The 18,498-nt window shown below is 40.6% G+C and overlaps 1 long non-coding RNA gene across 3 annotated transcripts; it reads right to left on the reverse strand.

Annotated features, from left to right (window-relative positions):
* Nucleotides 1-4,491: 4,491 nt before the first annotated feature.
* LOC111817496 lies at nt 4,492-18,332 on the reverse strand. 3 transcript variants are annotated; one of them, XR_002821676.1, is made up of 5 exons: nt 18,104-18,332; nt 16,182-16,311; nt 11,727-11,847; nt 6,226-6,409; nt 4,492-5,053 (listed from the first exon to the last, which is right to left on the reverse strand). It is a non-coding gene; the product is annotated as an uncharacterized LOC111817496 (long non-coding RNA). The 3 variants fall into 3 exon arrangements; XR_002821677.1 differs by having other exon boundaries at nt 4,492-5,090; XR_002821678.1 differs by lacking the exon at nt 11,727-11,847.
* Nucleotides 18,333-18,498: the final 166 nt, after the last annotated feature.

Genomic DNA, 18,498 nt, shown 5'->3' on the forward strand with positions numbered 1-18,498 from the left:
TTTGAATACACAGATACAAAATGGACATTCATCTGTATCCCCTTTTTTTTTTGCTAAGTTCCGTTATTGAATATTATAGGTGTGTTAACTCAGCAAAATATTCTAAAAGAGCGCAGTAGTCCATAATAGTATTGGATCTTCCACTTCACTGGCAATGTCAGAAATTGTTGACCTGTCCCCTCAAATGGTTGATTTTAATAGACAGAATAGTTAAGGCTGGAATCTAACTTTACGTGTGAGAGGTAAAAGCTTTAACCCCATACAAGCTGCAAAGTACTGGGACTCAGCATTAGTATTTTTCTTGCTTGGTTTTGCTATAACATCATGATTAGGCATACAGATTCTGGAGTTCCTCACACTTAAACTAGCTCCATCACGTACTAGATGCACAGCATTAAACAAAGTACCTGGTCAACCTGTGCTTCAGTCTCTTGTTCTGTAAAATGGAGCAATGATTACACTAATGGTCTGCAATTTAGACTGGAGTTCTAAATTCTAGTACATTCTTCATTAGTTGAGAATATTGTAAACTGAAAGTACAGCTGACATACTTAATCTACTGAACATCCTAACTTAGCAATGAAGTATACTATAGAGTGCTGGTTGTTTATTCTCATGACTGTGGCTGACTGGGAAGGGGGAGGGCACTCCCAGCTACTGTTGCTGCACATCTTAAGAGAGCACCTTGCCAGCAGGGAAAGATGAAAATTCAAAGTATTGTCTTTGCTGAATATTTATCACTTCTGAACTATCATAAAGTGAAAAAAAAAAGCCATAAATCAAACAACCACTGAGATGGGGATTATCTGTATTCACCTTACAGGGTTGCTTGATACCTAAAGGAGGTCACTTAGTGCATTTTGAATAGCCCAGATATACAGTGAATATCAGTGAATATTTAGTAGTATCAGGATAAAGACTCTTGAGTTTGTTCATTCAGGTGCTCGCTCAGAATCTTTGTTAGTACATTATCTTTCTCCTTCAGTTCTCCATTTTGTTTCTGCAACTATTCTCTAGGACCAGAAACATCTGAAGACTTATTTTCCTCCTGGTGCCAGGTAGTTTGCAAAAGTAAAGGTAAAGAAAGAGATGGTGCGGAGATAGGTTTTACCTAATTGTGTTTAAATTTCATATTGGTTTATGCCAAGTTGTTCCTCCAAAGTCAAATGCTTTTTGAACATTCCACAAAGTCCTAAAACAACCTAAACCTAAAAAGAAGAAAAACCAGACTCAATCTGGCAAGAGGCTGGGAAGAATAGTGGACAGCCAGATTATTTTATTTCAGAACAGAAAATTAGTTTCCTCCAGGACAAAGAGGGGAAGTGATACTTGAACTAATCTTGGCTTTGAAATTAGGGAAACCCTAAAAATTCCTCAAAGCCTATATTCAAAAAAACAAAACAAAAAAAGAATTGGATTACTAAAATAAAAGATAAAACCCATCAATATTTCAGTAGATAAATGAAATGTATTTGGAAAAAATCCAGCATCCATCCCTGATAAAAGCTCTAAAACTAAGAATAGAATATCCCCAACCTGATGAAGCATATAACACACATATACATGGAGACACAAGGCTTAATGCTGAAAGACTAAATACTTTCATTTCAAGGTGAGGAACAAAGTACAGGTTGTGCTTTCACCACTTGTATGCAACATTGTACTGGACTTTCTATAACCAGTAGAATGAAAATTTTTTAAATTAAGGGCACCACGTTGGAAAGAAAGAAGTAAAATTGTCTTTGTTTTCAGATGACATAGTACTACATAAAACTCAGAAGGAGTTTTACTAAAACTAATGACAGACTTTGGTAAGGGTACAAGATCAACACAAAATTTAATTGCATTTTTATAGTAACAATGAACAATCACGAAATCATAATTTCATAAATTATGAAAATAATCTCTTCATAACGATGAAGAGAATAAAAGTTGGAAACAAATTTAACATAAAAATTCAAGACCTACACCAAAAAGTATAAAATGCCATTTAAAGAAATTAAGGAATACCAAAATAAATGGGAAGATGTTTCATTTTCATGGATTGGAACACTCAATATTGCCAAGATGGCTGGTCTCATAATGATCTATAAATTCAATGCCATCTATATCAAAAAGCATGTTAAAGAGGCTGGAAAAGTATGTGCTTATTTGACCCCTACTTGGGAGCATAAAAGAAAGAGCTCCAGCCTCCTCTAACCCCCAGCTGGCCCTTATTCTTATATCCAGTTTTGTGTATGCGTGTGTTTGTGAGTGATGTTGTCATCTGTGCACATGCCATGAGTGTGTGCCTGTGTGTGTTCGTCCCATAGATACGTGTTCCAACCCTTCCTCCCCTGGTTCCCTCACAAACAGCTCCTCCTGGCCACCCTCTAACCTAGGGTTGTACACAAGCCAGACATGGAGGCAGGCACTCGCCTGCAGTCCCAGCAGTCTGAGAGCTGAGGCAAGCTTGGGTGAATTAGCAAGTGAGTGAAAGCCTGTCTCAATAAGAAAGTATAAAAAGGGGCTTGGGAGGTAACTCATTGGAAGTGTGGGCCCACAAACTAATTGCCAGTTATCTTCAACACTGAAAACAAGTCTCCTTTAGGGGGACAGACTAAGGGGAAGAAATCCAATAAGTTTCTAGGGGAAAAAAAAATACTGTCATGGAAGCATTTAGGGAAGAGGATTCCATGGTCCTGATTACTTGGAGCATGGTCCAGAAGCAGAGACCTGGACATCAGATGGGGACAACCACTTTGTCCTACTGACTCCTGAAAGGACAGCCATAGAAATGTCCTTGAAAGCAACGTTTCTCAAACTCTATTCTGCAAACAAATTCCTGGAGATCTTGTTCAAGTGTAAGTATAGTGGGTCTGGAGCAAAACCTGGTGACGTGAATGTGTAACAAGCATTCTGGTGATAACTGGAAACTGGTGTGGGACTGGACGGCTGCAGAGTGGTGCAGTTTGAAAGTGGGAGGCCCCCTTAGGGGCTCTGGTAAGCTGGCTCTCAGGGCAGAGCTCCACTGTGAAATACAACTCAGCTGTGATAGCAGCAGGAGTGGACAATTGTTTAATGCTTCCAGGACTTTATGAGCCACAACTGAGCATGCCAGGGATGGCTGATGAAGAATTCACAAACAGCTGGATGTGGTGCCGCTCACCTGTAATCCGAGTACTCAGCGAGACTGAGGCGGGAGAAATGTAAGCTCAGGTCCAGAGCAGGTAACAACTTAGTGAGACTCTGTTGCAAAATATTAATTAATTAATTAGCTAGATTTTTCAACAGCCAGATCTTTTGCAGAAGGAGACTAAAAGAGGGAGGGAGGGAGGAAGCGGGGGAAGCACTGGGGAATGACAAGAGAATGAAGATGTGTTATGTCCATGTACCAACTGCCCTTGAGGAACGCAATCATTACATAGTGCAAACATGTACTAATAAAATATAAACCCTGGGAGAAGAAAGAGCCAATGCTGCGAACACTGTTCATTATCATCTCCCCCCCCCCCAATTTTTGGTGCTTAGTATTGAACATAGGACCTTCACACTGAGCTACATTCCTGGCCCTTTTTATATTTTAAGACAGAACCTAAGTCACTACATTGCTCAGGTGGCATTTGAATTTGCTATTCTCATACCTCAGCTAGACACTGAAAAATGGGGAATAACAGAAGTATTTTTTTTTGAGTTTTCTTTTCTTTTATTTTATTTTATTTTATTTTTTTCTACAGTTTTATTGATAAACAGATAGCAATGAGACAATTTCAAATCAAATCGGAAGTACAGTTTCAACAAATAATACACTGCATATATTCTTCTTAGTGGTTAATTGCTGTACAAGATGCGGACTTGTGATCCTATTTACAAACACCATTAGAACAAATCATTCCAGTCATTAAGACAATGCAACTATATATCTACCCCAACCACTTTGAATACACAGATACAGAATGGACATTCATCGGTGTACCCCATTTTTCCTAAGTTCCGTTACTGAATATTATAGCTGTGTAAACTCAGCAAAATATTCTAAAAGAGTCCAGTAGCCCATAATAGCATTGGGTCTTCTGTTTAACTGGCAATGTCAGAAATTATTGACCTGAATCCCCCACAGCTTAAATTAACAGCATAGCTTTATTTCTTATATTTCGTCTTCATACTTTTCTACTGGATGGTTAAGACCAAGGTAAAGCAGGACCTGTGCAACAAGAGTTGTAGCTTTTTGGTCTGAGAAGGTCAATGAAATGCCCTCAGGATTTGTCCTGAGATCCTGTACCTCAGATTGTAGAACCTTTATCAGTGCAGCCATGTGGATGAGTCACGACCATTGCTTGGCCAATGTGCTCTCTGTGAAAGCCTGAGAGAGTGTCTTCTCCCCATGTGACTCTCCTTAGGCCCACTCTATGTCATCGATCACTTTCCTCTTTGGCCCCATAATCTTCTTGATCAGAAAATTTGGGACACTACCGAGGTACATGACTAACAGAAGTATTTGTAACACACTTAGTTGACACAGAAGAGCAGTGATTAATACTTTTCTAGGAAAATGTTTCATAATGAAAGTAATATCTGAACAGATCATTGAGGAATGAACTGGGTTTTTCAGACAACAAAGAGGAAAGACAATTCAAGGCGAAGAGAATAATATACCTGTCACAGATTTTATTTTCCGAAGACGGCTGCAATGTTATCTCTCATTGCATAACACCTTCTAAAAATTTTCCACTCCTCTACCAAGAGGTGAAGTCTAGTTCCTTCCCTTCTCTTTGAATCTGAGTGAAGTTGTAGGATTGCTTTCATGAATACAGTGTGCAAGGACACTATGTGATTTAGGAGGCTAAGTTGGAAAACACCGTCTATCCTTCATCTAGTCTTTTTTGGATACTTGCCTTTGGAAACCAATCGCCATGCTGTGAGGAAGCCAAGAAGCCCACAAGAAGCTCTGATGGGGAGGCACTGAGGTCCCCATGTAGGACTTATGTTGAAATCCAGCTGACAGCCAGCACCAACTTGCCAGCCACCTCATCAGCAGATCTTTCAGCCTTGGGTCCAACTGCATCAGGTGACACTGTGTACAGCAGAGATAAGCTTTTTTCCACCAAACCCTGACCAAATTTCAAATTCATGAGAAAAATAAGTGATTGCTGTTATTTAATCCATCACATAGTAGCATGGTTTGTTATGCAGCAGTACCCCTAGATCTGCATCTAAAGGCAAAAAAGTGTGAAATGATCTGGTATTTAAAAAGATGACACAAACAAGGGCTTTTGTGTGTGTGTGTGTGTGTGTGTGTGTGTGTGTGTGTGTATGTGGAACCAGGGATTGAACTCAGGTACTTGTGCTTGCCAGGCAAGTGCTTATTCCACTGAGGCATCTCCCTGGTTATATTTTTGTATATCTCAGCTATTAGAAATAAAAATATCAAAATCCAGGACATGTAAAGAATGTTGAATTTGTGATAGGTAACGTTCAGTAAACAAATTCTTAGTCATGTCAATGTAATGAAGTTGTACTGTGGAGTCAACCATGCTTGGATTCATTATTATTCATGTCTATGCCAACAAATGTTCTAGATATAAATGTAAACATATTTATACAACAATGTTTTCTTGCTGTAATAAATTCCTTTTTTAGTAATAAATTTTTATTGAAAGGAAAACTAGGCCAGGGGTTATAGCACAGCAGTTGAGCACTTGCCTAACATGTACAAGGGCCTAGGTTCAATTCCCAGTATAGCAAAAGAAAGAATATATTAATAATCTGCTCCTATGTATATTCTGTAGATGAAACCCAGGTAGGCAGTTTCAATAAATCATTTATTGTTTTTATTACCAAAGAGTAAATGTAATTTCAGAAATAATAACAACAAAACAACTAAATTCTTCAGTGGGAGAAAAGTCTCAACATTCTTGGGATAAAAGTACATAATTCTAACTTGTCATCAATACCTTTGTTTTCCCCATAAACATTTCTAGAAAAACCAACCAGGAGTTTCTGAAAGGGGTAAAATTTATGACTATTCTTTAAAGCTGACAGCCTTATTTTCTACAGGCCTTAGGAGAGAAGGGTGCATGCTAATTTGAGAGGTAAAGACTCAGAATGCAATGAATTGATATGCCAAGACTATTTCCTGTCCTGTGGGCCTCCTGAATTTAAATTTTTTAAAAAAATTTCCTTTGGCTCTAATGTAACATGTGGTTGAAAAGTGATATCCCCACACAGAATGGGAATTTATATTACCTGGAGCAGTTGGGAATGGGAAATTCTTGGAATAGGGAGTGCAGATAACAAATAGCTTCCTTCATTCTGATCTTAGCTGAACCAACTCCTCTTGGAATACCGTGTTCACTTCTAGACACCATATTTCCAGAGAAGTTAGAGGGTGTTTGGAAGAGAGTGTTGAGTGAATACAAACTTCTGCCACCTGAGGAACAAATGAAATAAAGGAAGGTGTTCACTGTAAGGGGAACCAATTCTTCAGGTGTGTTAACCATTTCTAAATCATCGAAGAGCTTCTCTACAGAAAGACAGGTATCATTCTGTAGCCCTAAAAGTAGAGTGTGAAAAAGTCTGTGAAACAATTTAGTAGTAGAGAAAGGCATAGTTGTCCAGAGATACCATCAGGGATTAGGGGAGATCAGTAACTCAGTCACTGGAGAGCTTCATGCAAATTTTCTGGAAAGAATTCTAAAGCAGTTGGAGGTTGGATCAGACATCCTTAAAGGTCATTTCCATATGCCCTTTGCATCTTCCCTGGGAGTCACCAGTGAACTTCCATATGTACTCACAACAGCCCATTTCCTTCTTTCCAGCTCTAGCTCCCGGAAGTGTGACAATTTCTAAAAGTAACATGCTCTCTCTTACCAGCTAATGGCCTGCATCACTCTCCACTGATAAGCCCAAATTGCTCTGTGCCTTTGTGCCAAATCCAAAAGCTGCCCCTCTGATAGGAAGAACCAACTTTGTGAAAATGGCCATACGCCCAATATTGCTACACAATTCTATTACTCAGTCAATGCTAATTATAAATTGTGAAAGTCAAACTAAGAGTGAATTATATGTACACTGTATGAAGATATTTACACAAATACCATGTGGGTCAACTCATATTCCTTTGTCAGTTAAAAACAGCTTATAGCTAATTTTCTTGGCAAAGTTATGCTGAAGATGGGTGAGAGAAAGCATCAGCCTTGGCTTTCAAAAACAAAAAGTTGATAGGGAGATGGCTCAGTGGAATAAGCGCTTCCCTGGCAAGCGCAAGGGCCTGAGTTCAATCCCCGGTTCCACAAAAAACAACAAAAAAAGTTGGGCAAGAAAGCTCTTCCACTTGAACCTTCCTTGGCAGTGTGCAACTCTTTAGAGAGGTGGTTTTGGAACAGAGCTAGGGAGAGGCAAAGGAACTAACTACTGGTTTTTTTTTTTCTAGTACAAAGGATTAATTCCCAGAACACCCTATCACTGAGCTATATCCTCAGCCCCATTTTATCATTTTATTTCACCTCATTTCATTTTGAGAGAGGGTCTCACAAAATTGCCCAAGGGGACTTGAACTTGGTATCCTTCTGCCTCAGCCTCCTCAGTGCTGCAATTACAGAAGCATGTGCCACCCTGCCTAATTATGTGAATTCTTTTTTTTTTTTGGTGGAACCGGGGACTGAACTCAGGCCCTTGCGCTTGCCAGGCAAGCGCTTATTCTACTGAGTGATCTCTCCAGCACCCAAATTATTTGAATTCTTATGTATTCTTCTGTATACCTCTATTTAGTACTTTTTGAAAATGAGAAAAGATCAACCTAATAAAGGATATAAAAGATTTCTACTCTGAAAACTTCAGTACTCTTATCAAGGAGATTGATGAGGATATCAGAAAATGCAAAGATATCCCTTCCTCTTGGGCAGGAAGAACCAATACAGAGAAAATGGCCATATATCCAAAACTGTTATAAAGATTTAATGCAATTCCAATCAAAACTGCATAGTGTATCTCACAGAATCCGAGAAAACAATCTCAAAATTCATTTGGAATCAGAAAAGACCTAGAATAGCAAAAGCAATTCTGATCAATAAAGGTAAGGCAGGAAGGATCCCAACCCCTGACACTGACAGGCAGGGGGAAAGACCAGAAAATCAGTGGAACTAATTAGAAGATGCAGAAACACCTCTAGATATACTCAGCCACCTAGTCTTGATAAAGATGCTAAACATTTTTGCTGGAAGTCAGATAGCCTCTTTAATAAATGGTACTGAAAAATTTGGCTCTGTGCATGTTGAAGAATTAAAATTGGACCCATGTCTTTCACTATGCACTAAGATATTTTTTTTATGTATTTGGTACAGGGTCTCACTATGTATCTTGAACTTGTAGTGATCCTCCTGTTTTCAGCCTCCCCAGTGCTGGGATTCCAGGCGTGCACCACCATGCCTAGTGTCCGTGGCCAGTTCAGCATGCCTAGAGGCAGGGTTAGCATGGCATGTGGTGCTGGGGATCAAACTTCGGTCTCTGCACTTGCCTAAGCAGGTGCTTAGTCCGCTAACCTATCTCACCAGCCTGCACTAAACTAAATTTGAAATGGATCAAAGATCTAAATAGTAAAACAGAAACACTAACTCTGCAGGAAGAGAGAATAGGCAGAACTCTTTAAGACATAGATGTAGGCAAAAATTTCTTGAGAAAATCCCAGATTGCATAGGACTAATACAAAGAATCAACAACTAGGATCTCATCATATTAAAAAGCTTTTGCACAGCAAGCAAAAACACCAACAGAGTGAAGAGACAACCTACAATTTGGGAAAAAATATTGGCCAGCTGTTTCTCAGACAAAGGGTTACTATGAAGAACATATAAAGAACTAAAAAATAACAGACCTCCCAAATTTAGAGACTCAATCCAAAAATGGGCATCTAGTATAAATACACACTTCTCAGACAAAGAAACACAAACAGAAAATAAATATATGAAAAAATGCTCAACATCACTGGTCATTAGAGAGATGTAAATTAAAACAACATTGATATTCCATCTCACCACATAAAGAATGGCTACTATCAAGAAATCAACTAGTAACAAAGCTGGAGGGCATATGGTGATAAAGAAATCCTTCTCCACTATTGGTAGGAGTGTAGACTGCTGTAACCACTGTAGAAATCAGTGTGAATATTCTTCAAAAACCTAGGATCGGTGGTCCCATTTGACCCAACTATTCCCCTTCTGGGTATCTTCTAGAAGAATTAAAAACATCATATTACAGCAATATATGTGTACCCATGTTTATAGCAGCACACTTTGTAATAGATAGAACTTGAAAACAACCCAAATTCCCATCAACTGAGGGATTAAAAAAAATGTGGTGTTTTTATACAGCGAAGGACTACTCAGTCATAAAGAATAAACTGAAGACTTTTATAGGTAAATGTAGACAATACTTATAAGTGAAATAAACTAGACATACATGTGCAAACATCATATTTTGTCTACAGTGTGAGCAGCTGAAAGAGTAAATAGGATCCAAAATGTAGAATAGATGCTGCAAAATGGGAAGAAACCATTCAAAAGAAAGGAGAAACTGGGGTGGAGAAAAGAGGGGCCAGGGAGATGGCTCAGCAGAATAAGTGCTTTCCTGACAAGGGCAAGGGCCTGAGTTCAATCCCTGGTTCCGCCAAAAAAAAAAAGAAGAAGAAGGAAGGAAAAACAAAAGAACTACACACACACACACACACACACACACACACACACACACACAATAGTTAAGTCAGTCATACTAAAAGAAAGTTTTGTATTAATATGATTTGGCCAATTAAATGACTGTATCTAGTACTCTGAGTAACTAACTTAAAGATAACAATACAGTTTGTATTAACCATTACTATCCTATTATCTTATTTCTAATTTTTTCTCCTTAAAATAGAGAGGGGCTGGGAAGATAGCTCAGTAGAATAAGCATTTGCCTGGCAGGTGCAGGGTCCTGAGTTCAATCCCAGTAACACAACAAAATAAAAATAAAAATAAATATAAAATAAAGAGAAAAGTTATAGAAACTAGTAAGAAAACTAACATTGTAGTCACTCTAACTTTGAGCCCTTGAAGAAGATCCGAGGCATTTGTCTCAACATTCTGGGGCCAGTCAAATACCACTTCAACTATTACACAAATAAAAGAAGTAGGAGAAGCACATCTGGTATGATCAAAAGCTCAAAGCTCATAAGCTAGGCATGGCTGGGATCCCTCTTTAAAGACTCTCCTACATACTGTAAGGCATGCAGTAAGCTGCCAGCTGCCAGCCCCTGTCTTTGAGACCTATATTACCGTTTGAGCCAATGATACATTCTTTCCAGGTAGATCCAAAAAATAACCAAGCAAAACAGGAGGATTAGGATCCAGCAACTGCTGCCAGGTGTGGCAATCTTTCTGTTAGGCTGAAGGAGATTTCCTCAGAATTGCTCCTCAGTGTGAGGCTCTTCTTAACCATTCCTTTCCTATTACAGCTGTCCACCTAGCATTACAGCCTGAAGGATTTCCTGCCTATTCTTGTTTCCTTTCCTGTTTATCTTCCAAACATATATGTAGATAAATCTCTTGCATTTATTTTGTCTTGGTGCTTGCTGCCCTGTGCAACCAACCAATATAAGGCTGGGGGTGCTGGCTACTAGAAGACACACAGCCCAAACAGGCAAGGTTATTAAGATGAACTATTGGAGCTGGGGAGATAGCTCAGTAGAATAAGTGCTTGCCTGGCAAGTGCAAGGGCCTGAGTTCAATCCCCAGTTCTGCCAAAAAAAAAAAAGTTAATTTCTTCTACTAGGAAGACAATATTTATACATGTGGGTCTGGTTTATTTCACTTATGAGTATATCTTCAAGTGGCATCCACTTAAATATAAATGCTTCAAGTTTATCATTCTTTATAGCTGAGTAGTACTCCATTGTATAAAAAAACTACATCTTTTTCAACCATTCCTCATGTGACGGATATCTTGGTTGTTTCCAATATTTGGCTATCACAAATTATGCTGCTATAAACATAGGTACACATATATCACTATGATATGAAGTTTTCAGTTTTATCTGGGAAAATTTCCAGAAAGCAAATTGGTCAAGCATTGGCCATGACTCATCCACATGGCTGACACTGACAAAGGATCTACAAAATGCAGTACAGGGTTACAGGATAAATACTGAGGGGACTTGACTGACTTTATCAGATACAAAAGTTACATTTCTTGTTATATAGGTCTTGCTTTATCTTGGTCTTAACCATCCAGCAGAAAAGTATAAAAACGAGGTATATAAAGTAAAGCCATATTAATATGCTGAGCTGTAATAGGTTCTAGTCAACAACTTCTGCAGACAACCCCCTACTGTTGTGAACTAATGGACTGTGTTGGATTGTTTTGCTGAATTCAAGCACCTATAATATTTAGATGCCAATAGAATACCCATCTCTGACAGGACTGAACTGGATAGGGGGGATACAGAGGAAGGACCGTTTTGTATCTGTATATACAGAATAGTTAGGAGAGATGTACAGCTGCTTTCACTTGGTCCAGTGAGAGGAAGGATTTGTAGTAGTAGTGTTTGGAAGGGATGTCCTGGATGTTTCTTGTGCTATGGATGGCTGCTGAGGAGATAACAATGTGCAATGTATTAATTATTGAAAATGTCCTATTAATCAGCTTGGAAAGTGTCTCATTGATATTTGTTTCTCAATAAAAGAAAAGAAAAGAAAAGAAAAAAGAACTACCACCTAGGAGTCTTGATGCTTGATCTCTTTTTCATGGTGCTACTTCTTCAAATGATCATGATTTGCATATGAATTCCAGACAGCACCAACAAATAGCTTATCTACAGCATCCTCCTGGTAAGTTCTGGTCAACAGAAAAATATAGCAATACAGACAGAAAGTAAAAGCAAGCAGAAGAAACTTCACTCTTCTATTCACAGAAGTCATTGACTATATAAATATACTAAAAATTGCCAAATTTTATACTTCAAGTGAGTGAAGTGTATGGTCTGTGAATTATATGGTTTCAGTAAAACTTATCAAAAAATTTTGGACTCAAGTATAGAAAATATTACTAAGGTAAATATAGAGGGAAATAAAAAAGTGAGGTTCACCTCTTTTCATTTGGCCACATATAAAGGGATTCCGCAATTTTCCCTCAGGGAACCTGCAGAAAGGGCCGACACACTTGCAAATGCGCTAATTACATCCCAACCTGAGGGTTAAATTATCTCTTACTTAGGAGGGAAGGGCCAGGGAGATAGCTCAGTGGAATAAGCGCTTCCCCGTCAAGTGTAAGGGCCTGAGTTCAATCCCTGGTTCTGCAAAAAAAAAAAAAAAAAAAAGGGTTGCTTAGGAGGGAAGACCAGTAGCTCACACTTCTACAGTACTCATTTTGCATCAAGTTCTATCTAAGTTGCTTACATAGGTCAACTCATTTCCTCTTCCTTTTTTTAAAATTTTATGTTGTTGGTACAGGGTTTCACAATGCAGCTCGGACTTACAATCATCCTTCTGTTTTCAGCCTCCCCAGTACTGGGATTACAAGCGTGCAACAGCACACCAAGTTTAGGGGCAGGCACGGCACATGGTACCAGGGATCGAACCCTAGTCCTTGCACTTGCCTAGGCAGATGCTGAGACTGCTGAGTGATCTCTGCAGCCCTCATCTTCCTCTTATGATATAAAAAATTAGTTATTGAAATAAGTCCCATTTGTAGGGGAGGGATCTGTGATAGTAACAAGTTATGCGACCAACTCAGGATCACAGAGCCAGGCAGGATCGGAGTAGGCCAGGACCATGGATCCAGAGACCCTGTCCCAAAGCACCACCGCAATGCTCATAGAAAGGTTCAAACCAGCACAGGCTTTTCCATTTCTTGGTTTCCTTACCACAACCTTCTAAAAAGTAATTTTTATGCATCATACTAATAACATTACATTAAATACAACAAAGAAAACCTCATCCATAACCAATTACTCAACAAATTGCTGACTCACTTGTGTCCTTATTATTTGTTTTTTGTTCTGGTAGTGCTTTTCAGAGCAGATGTTTCCTCTCTTACTCTCATGGGCCCTCCAAAATATTTTTTTGTTGTTTGTTTCTGATTGATGCTCTCTTGAGAACCTTTAACCTATATCTTATCCCGTGGATGTGTTTCGGGAAGTTAGAGGGAGTATCTCATTTCCAGAGCAAGTGGGCCTACCTGCTCTACAGGAGCTTCCCCAGTTGTAGCACCCTTGATAAGGAGAGGCCTGCAGGGAGAGGAGATGGCATCTTCAGAGAAAGCAGAACTGCTACATGACAATTATTCTCAATCCTTAGCAGTTGAAAATAACAAACCTTTGTTATCTCAAGTTTCAAGAGTGGTTTAGCTGGGTGTTCCCAGCTTTAGAGTTTTCATGAAGTGGTAGGCAAGATGTTGACTGGAGATTCATCCCCTGAAGGTTTGACTAAGACTGAAAGATCTGCTTCCAAGCTTGTTAATGTGGACATTAGCAGGAGCCTTCTGATTCTAGCTGCATGTTCCTCTTCATCAAGCTGCTCACAATACAGCAGTTAGCTTTTGTCACCAGAGTGATGAGAGAACATGCAGGTAACCAAGGTGGAAGCCTGAGTATCTTTTGACCTACCCTCTCTCTCTCCCTCCCTCCCTCCCTCTCACTTTTTTTCTTTCCTTTCTTCTCCTTATCCCTTTCCCTCTCTGTCTCTCCTTCTCTCTCTCTTTTTTTTGTGATGGAATCTTGCAGTATTGCCCAGGCTAGCCTAGAACTCCTGGGTTCAAGTGATCTTTCCTACCTCTACTTTCTCAGTAGCTGGAACTGCAAATGCCCATCATGGATACCTTTTAATAGCTAATGCTGAAAGTGACATGCTATGACTACTCAGCATTATACCCACCTTTACATAATATGGTAGGGAAATCTACAAGCGTATGACTACCAAAAGGTAGCAATCACTGAGACAGACTGATGAACATATTTGGCAGGGGCTAGGACTCAGAGAAGCAGCCACATTTATATGTTTGCATCTTAATTTATATGTGTAACATCCCCTGATATTTTGCAGTTCACAACATATATGATCATACATAGTGGCCCAAGCGGCAGTGCTAGGCGAAATAGGGAAGTCAAGAGAATTATTCTTTGATACTTTCCCATTCCCTGTTAGAAATTCATTCATTTATGCAACATTTTTAGGCAACACCTTTGTGTGGGTACTTTTATGACAATATAGTACTAAGTAATGGGGTCCTCAGGGTCTTAGCACTAACGGAGCTTCAATTTTCACTTATTAGCATTGGCTTTCTTTCATATCCAAAACATTCTTGGTACCACAGGGTGATCATCACTTCCCTCAAGTCAGGCATTAAGTAAAAGTCATTTTCTTTGCTTCTATTTTCTTATCTGAGCTAAAATGATATTTCTGGTAGAGTATAACCTACATGTTTGATAGGCCCCGATCACTGGTACCTATCAGGATGGGAGCTGCTTTCTGCTGGAACCTAGTCCATTCCCCCTTAGAGAGATCTTTTCTTTCACCCATCCGGTCAAGCTGGAAAACTAATTGTGACTGTCTTCTCATGAAGTTGGCAATAACAAAGTTATAAGAAGAGCTCTACAGCAAACACTGCCATTTGCCAATTCTAAGGGGGGAAATGCAGCTTCCATTAAAGCCCAGGAATAAATGTAGCAAAGGTGAGAGTGAGCTCACGATGACACATTGTTGGGTCCGAGCAGGAAATACGAAGAAGGCGAGCTGTTTGTCTTAGAGACCAAATTTGAGTCTTAGGGGACAGAAATGAGAAAATCAAATAAAAATCTATGTTTGTAGACTGGCATCATGGCAGTGTCCCGAGGTGCAGAGCCTACAGCCACACTCTGCTGATTCCAAATCTCAGCTTTGCTGCTAACTGGCTGTGTCAGTGTGGAGAGATAACACTCCCTCCGCACCTCAGTGTTCTGATTTGTTCTGTGAGGGTGATGAAATGAAACCAACCCATGCGATAGTTGTGGCCTAATGTGTGTGCAATGCTTAGAATATTGCCTACTACAAATGAAGAACGCAGAAATTGCCACTTATCTTTATTGAAGAAATTAGAGCAATGTCTATTATGTTATCAAATTAAAGAAGTCGATTTCCCTCCCAGCCAGTATTTACTGAATATCTACGGCAGTAAACCCCAGCCAACAATACCCTTCCTCTTAAAGCGCGTACATGTATATGCATAGAGGATGGTGTGGGGTAGGGGATGGAGAAAAAAGGGAGAGTGAGGAGGGAATAAGTAAATATGCAAAAGCTATGTCAGGTGATGGTCCCAGGACAAATGAAGCTAGGAGGGAGAGAGGAAGTTCTGGGGGTGGAGTAAGACAGAAGAATGTTTAGATAGGAAACACAAAAGTACAAGAATCCTGAGGCTGAGGAATGCTTGGTGTGTTTTACAACAGCAAGGTCAGTGCGGCTGGACAGAGATGAGGATCTGACGAAACTCCAACCTGATGTCCCAGGGCTCTAGTTAGGAGAGGCAGGGAGATCACTGAGGGTATGAAGCCATTGGAAGAACCGGCTGCTACTGTGCTGGTTCAAAGGGTAGGGTGCAAAGCCACTGGCCTTTCAGAGAACAGGAGAGACATAACCTAACTTATATTTTTTCAAAAACAACTCAGACTGATGAGGGTAGTAGATGGACAGTAGGAAGTAGGAAGATCCAGTAGGAGACTAGGACTGAGAAACAATGGTGGGCTGGACCAGGACATTAGCAGTAGGGACATGGGATAGGAAGGAGTGACACTTTTAGGATATACTGCTGCAGGCAGAGTCGACAGAATTTGCTGACAAATGGGATGTAGAATGTAAAACAGGGAAGGGTCAGGAAGAGGACAGCTCTATGAGAACAGGGATTTTTCTCACTTATTCGAAGTCTAGCCTTACTACCAAGACTCAACACTCTGTTTTAGACAAAAGTCTTGCTGTATAGTGTAGGCTCGAACTTACTATGTAGTCGAGGCTGGCTTCAGCCTCCCATGTACTGGGACTACAAGTATGCACCAACATACCCAGCTAGTATTGGATGTCTAGTATTCAACAAATACACCTTGAATAAACAAAAAGCGCAATCCTTATTTTTACTGTTCTTTCTTTGAACTTTATAAATAGTACATAGCAGTTAAAACATCACCAGATAAACGAAGTACTTACTGTGGAACCAGCTTCAGCAATCAAGCAGTGAAACCTCTTCCAGTTCTTCCCACAAGATGGGCGTTGACACTGCGGCATCCTGCCTCTCAGCTGCCAATGAACAAGGGCTGAAAAACAGCTTTGACATTTTCTGTAACCAAGAGCACTTTGTTATAAAACATTCATTGTAAACCAAAACCAACAGGATATATACAGAAAAATATATTCAAGAGCAGTTTATTTGGAGAAAAGCATAGGGAACGGGAGCCTGGGACTAGAGTTCAGTGGCAGAGCACATGCGTATACTCAATATGCAATAAACCATGGATTTAATCTCCAGTGGCAAGTTGCAAAACACATGGAGGACTTTGATATTTCTGTGTTCTTAAAACACAATCAGTAAAATGAAAACAATAATATACAAATAATTCATTAGGTAAGATAAATAATGTAATTAATTAAGGTAGTCTATGAAATGCTCTACTGGTTATATTTAAAATAGTAAAAAGAGGGGCTGGAGAGATGGCTGGGGCTGGAGAGATGGCTCAGTGGTCTAAAGCACCTACTTAGAACAAGCTTGGCAAAAGCATCAGGGACCGCGGTTCAATCCCCCAGCACCACATGCCAGCCAGCCCCGCCCCCTGGTGGGCTGAGCTGGCCACACACACACACCACACTCTCTCTCTCTCTCTCTCTCAAATAAATAAAAAAAATTAAAAAAAATAAAAAAATAAAAAATAAAATAGTAAAAACAAATATGATGCATTTTATGCCATTGTTCCTACTAATTTGTTGCACCATGCCTACTAAGACACTGTACCATATGAGAAATTGAAGTAAGTGTTACTAATAAACCCAGAATATGCTAATTTCTAATCCCTCCACACATAGCGTTTAAAGACTCCTATCTTGAGTAACCCTAAGTAGTATACAGAAGTGATACACAGTAAGCCTCTCATTCTTGTTCAGTGTTGATCTAGAGGCGAGATGCCAATACTTGCTTTTGGCACTTTTCTGGCAATGTTATAAAGTAATAGTCAATCTCTGAGCAACATTTGAAGATATCAGTTCTAGACCCTACACATACCTCTTAAGTTGTTCCAGTCTTTATCATTCTCACTATTATTACTGTAGTCGTGAGCACTGAACCAAGGTAGAGCTGAAGTACACATCTAACCCAGCCACCTGCCCCTACTGCTTTTAAAATTTTGAGACAGAGTCTTCATAAATTGCCCAGGCTGGCCTCAAATTTATGACCCTTGTGCATTAGCCTCAGGAGTAGCTGGGATTACAGGTGAGTGTCATGCCTGGCTTCTGTGGTCTTTTTGCACTGATTTCTTCAGCCTATTTGAGCTGCTTTGCTCACCTCATGTGATACAGTATCCAGTTTTCCTCTAATACCGTTTGATCAGGTTATGTTCAAGTGACCTAGATTGTACTAGGCTTGCCGCTTTCTTTGGGATATTTGAGTGTGGGTCTCTCTTCAGCCCTGGACAGGATGAATTTCCCACATACACAGCTCAGAAGTCTATACACAGGAGAAATTTAGAAGTAATAGCATTCGGCTAGTAAGAGGGGCAGGGAGTGAGCATGGGGCACATTTTATGGCAGCCAACTTTGTAAAGCATGCAGTTTTTAAAAGTTATTTATGGCAAATATTATAGGAGAACCTAATGCTTTCTCAGCCCACGCGCAACACTGCTACTGTCGCCACACACTTCAGTTCTTTGGGTATTGAGGCAGCTTCTGCTTGCTCTGATAGTGCTGCCCTCTGCTCCTCCAAATACCCCAGGCCTAAATGTTCTCTGGCGCCTGACTAATGGCCGGGGAACATTCTGGATCAGGGCGAGTCTCAGGCAAATGGGCCTCAGGGTGGCAGCGTCGGGTGAGGAGTCGGGCTCGGCTCCGGCGAACTTTCCAAGGCCAAAGTCAAGTTTTCCTACCTTGGGTGCATGCGGGCATCACAAGCAGAGTTCAGGTTCCTGAGTCACAGCGTCAGCCCCTGCGGCTACTTTGCAAAAATCTCTGAGACGAGCGTGAAGTCCAGGGCTGCAGCACGAGGAGCCCACCCCCGCGGCTGGTCCCCAGCCCCTACCAGCGGGTTTCTTTAATGCGCGCGCCCGTCAAGGTCCCCGCGTCCCCTCCCTTCCAGCCTCCCGGTCCGCCTCGGTTTCCCCCACCTCTCCGGGTCCCTGCAGTTCCTTCCCGGTCGGACGCTCCCGGCCCGTGCCCGCCCGCGCGAGCGGGACTCAGCTGTCACTTTACTTTTCCGCGCCGCCTCCCCGCCCCCTCTCCCGGCCAGCGGGGCAGCCCGCCCGTGCGCGCGCCCGCCCCCGCC

Source organism: Octodon degus, unplaced genomic scaffold (genome assembly GCF_000260255.1).
Source record: "Octodon degus isolate 3935 unplaced genomic scaffold, OctDeg1.0 scaffold00059, whole genome shotgun sequence".
Lineage (NCBI taxonomy): Eukaryota > Metazoa > Chordata > Mammalia > Rodentia > Octodontidae > Octodon > Octodon degus.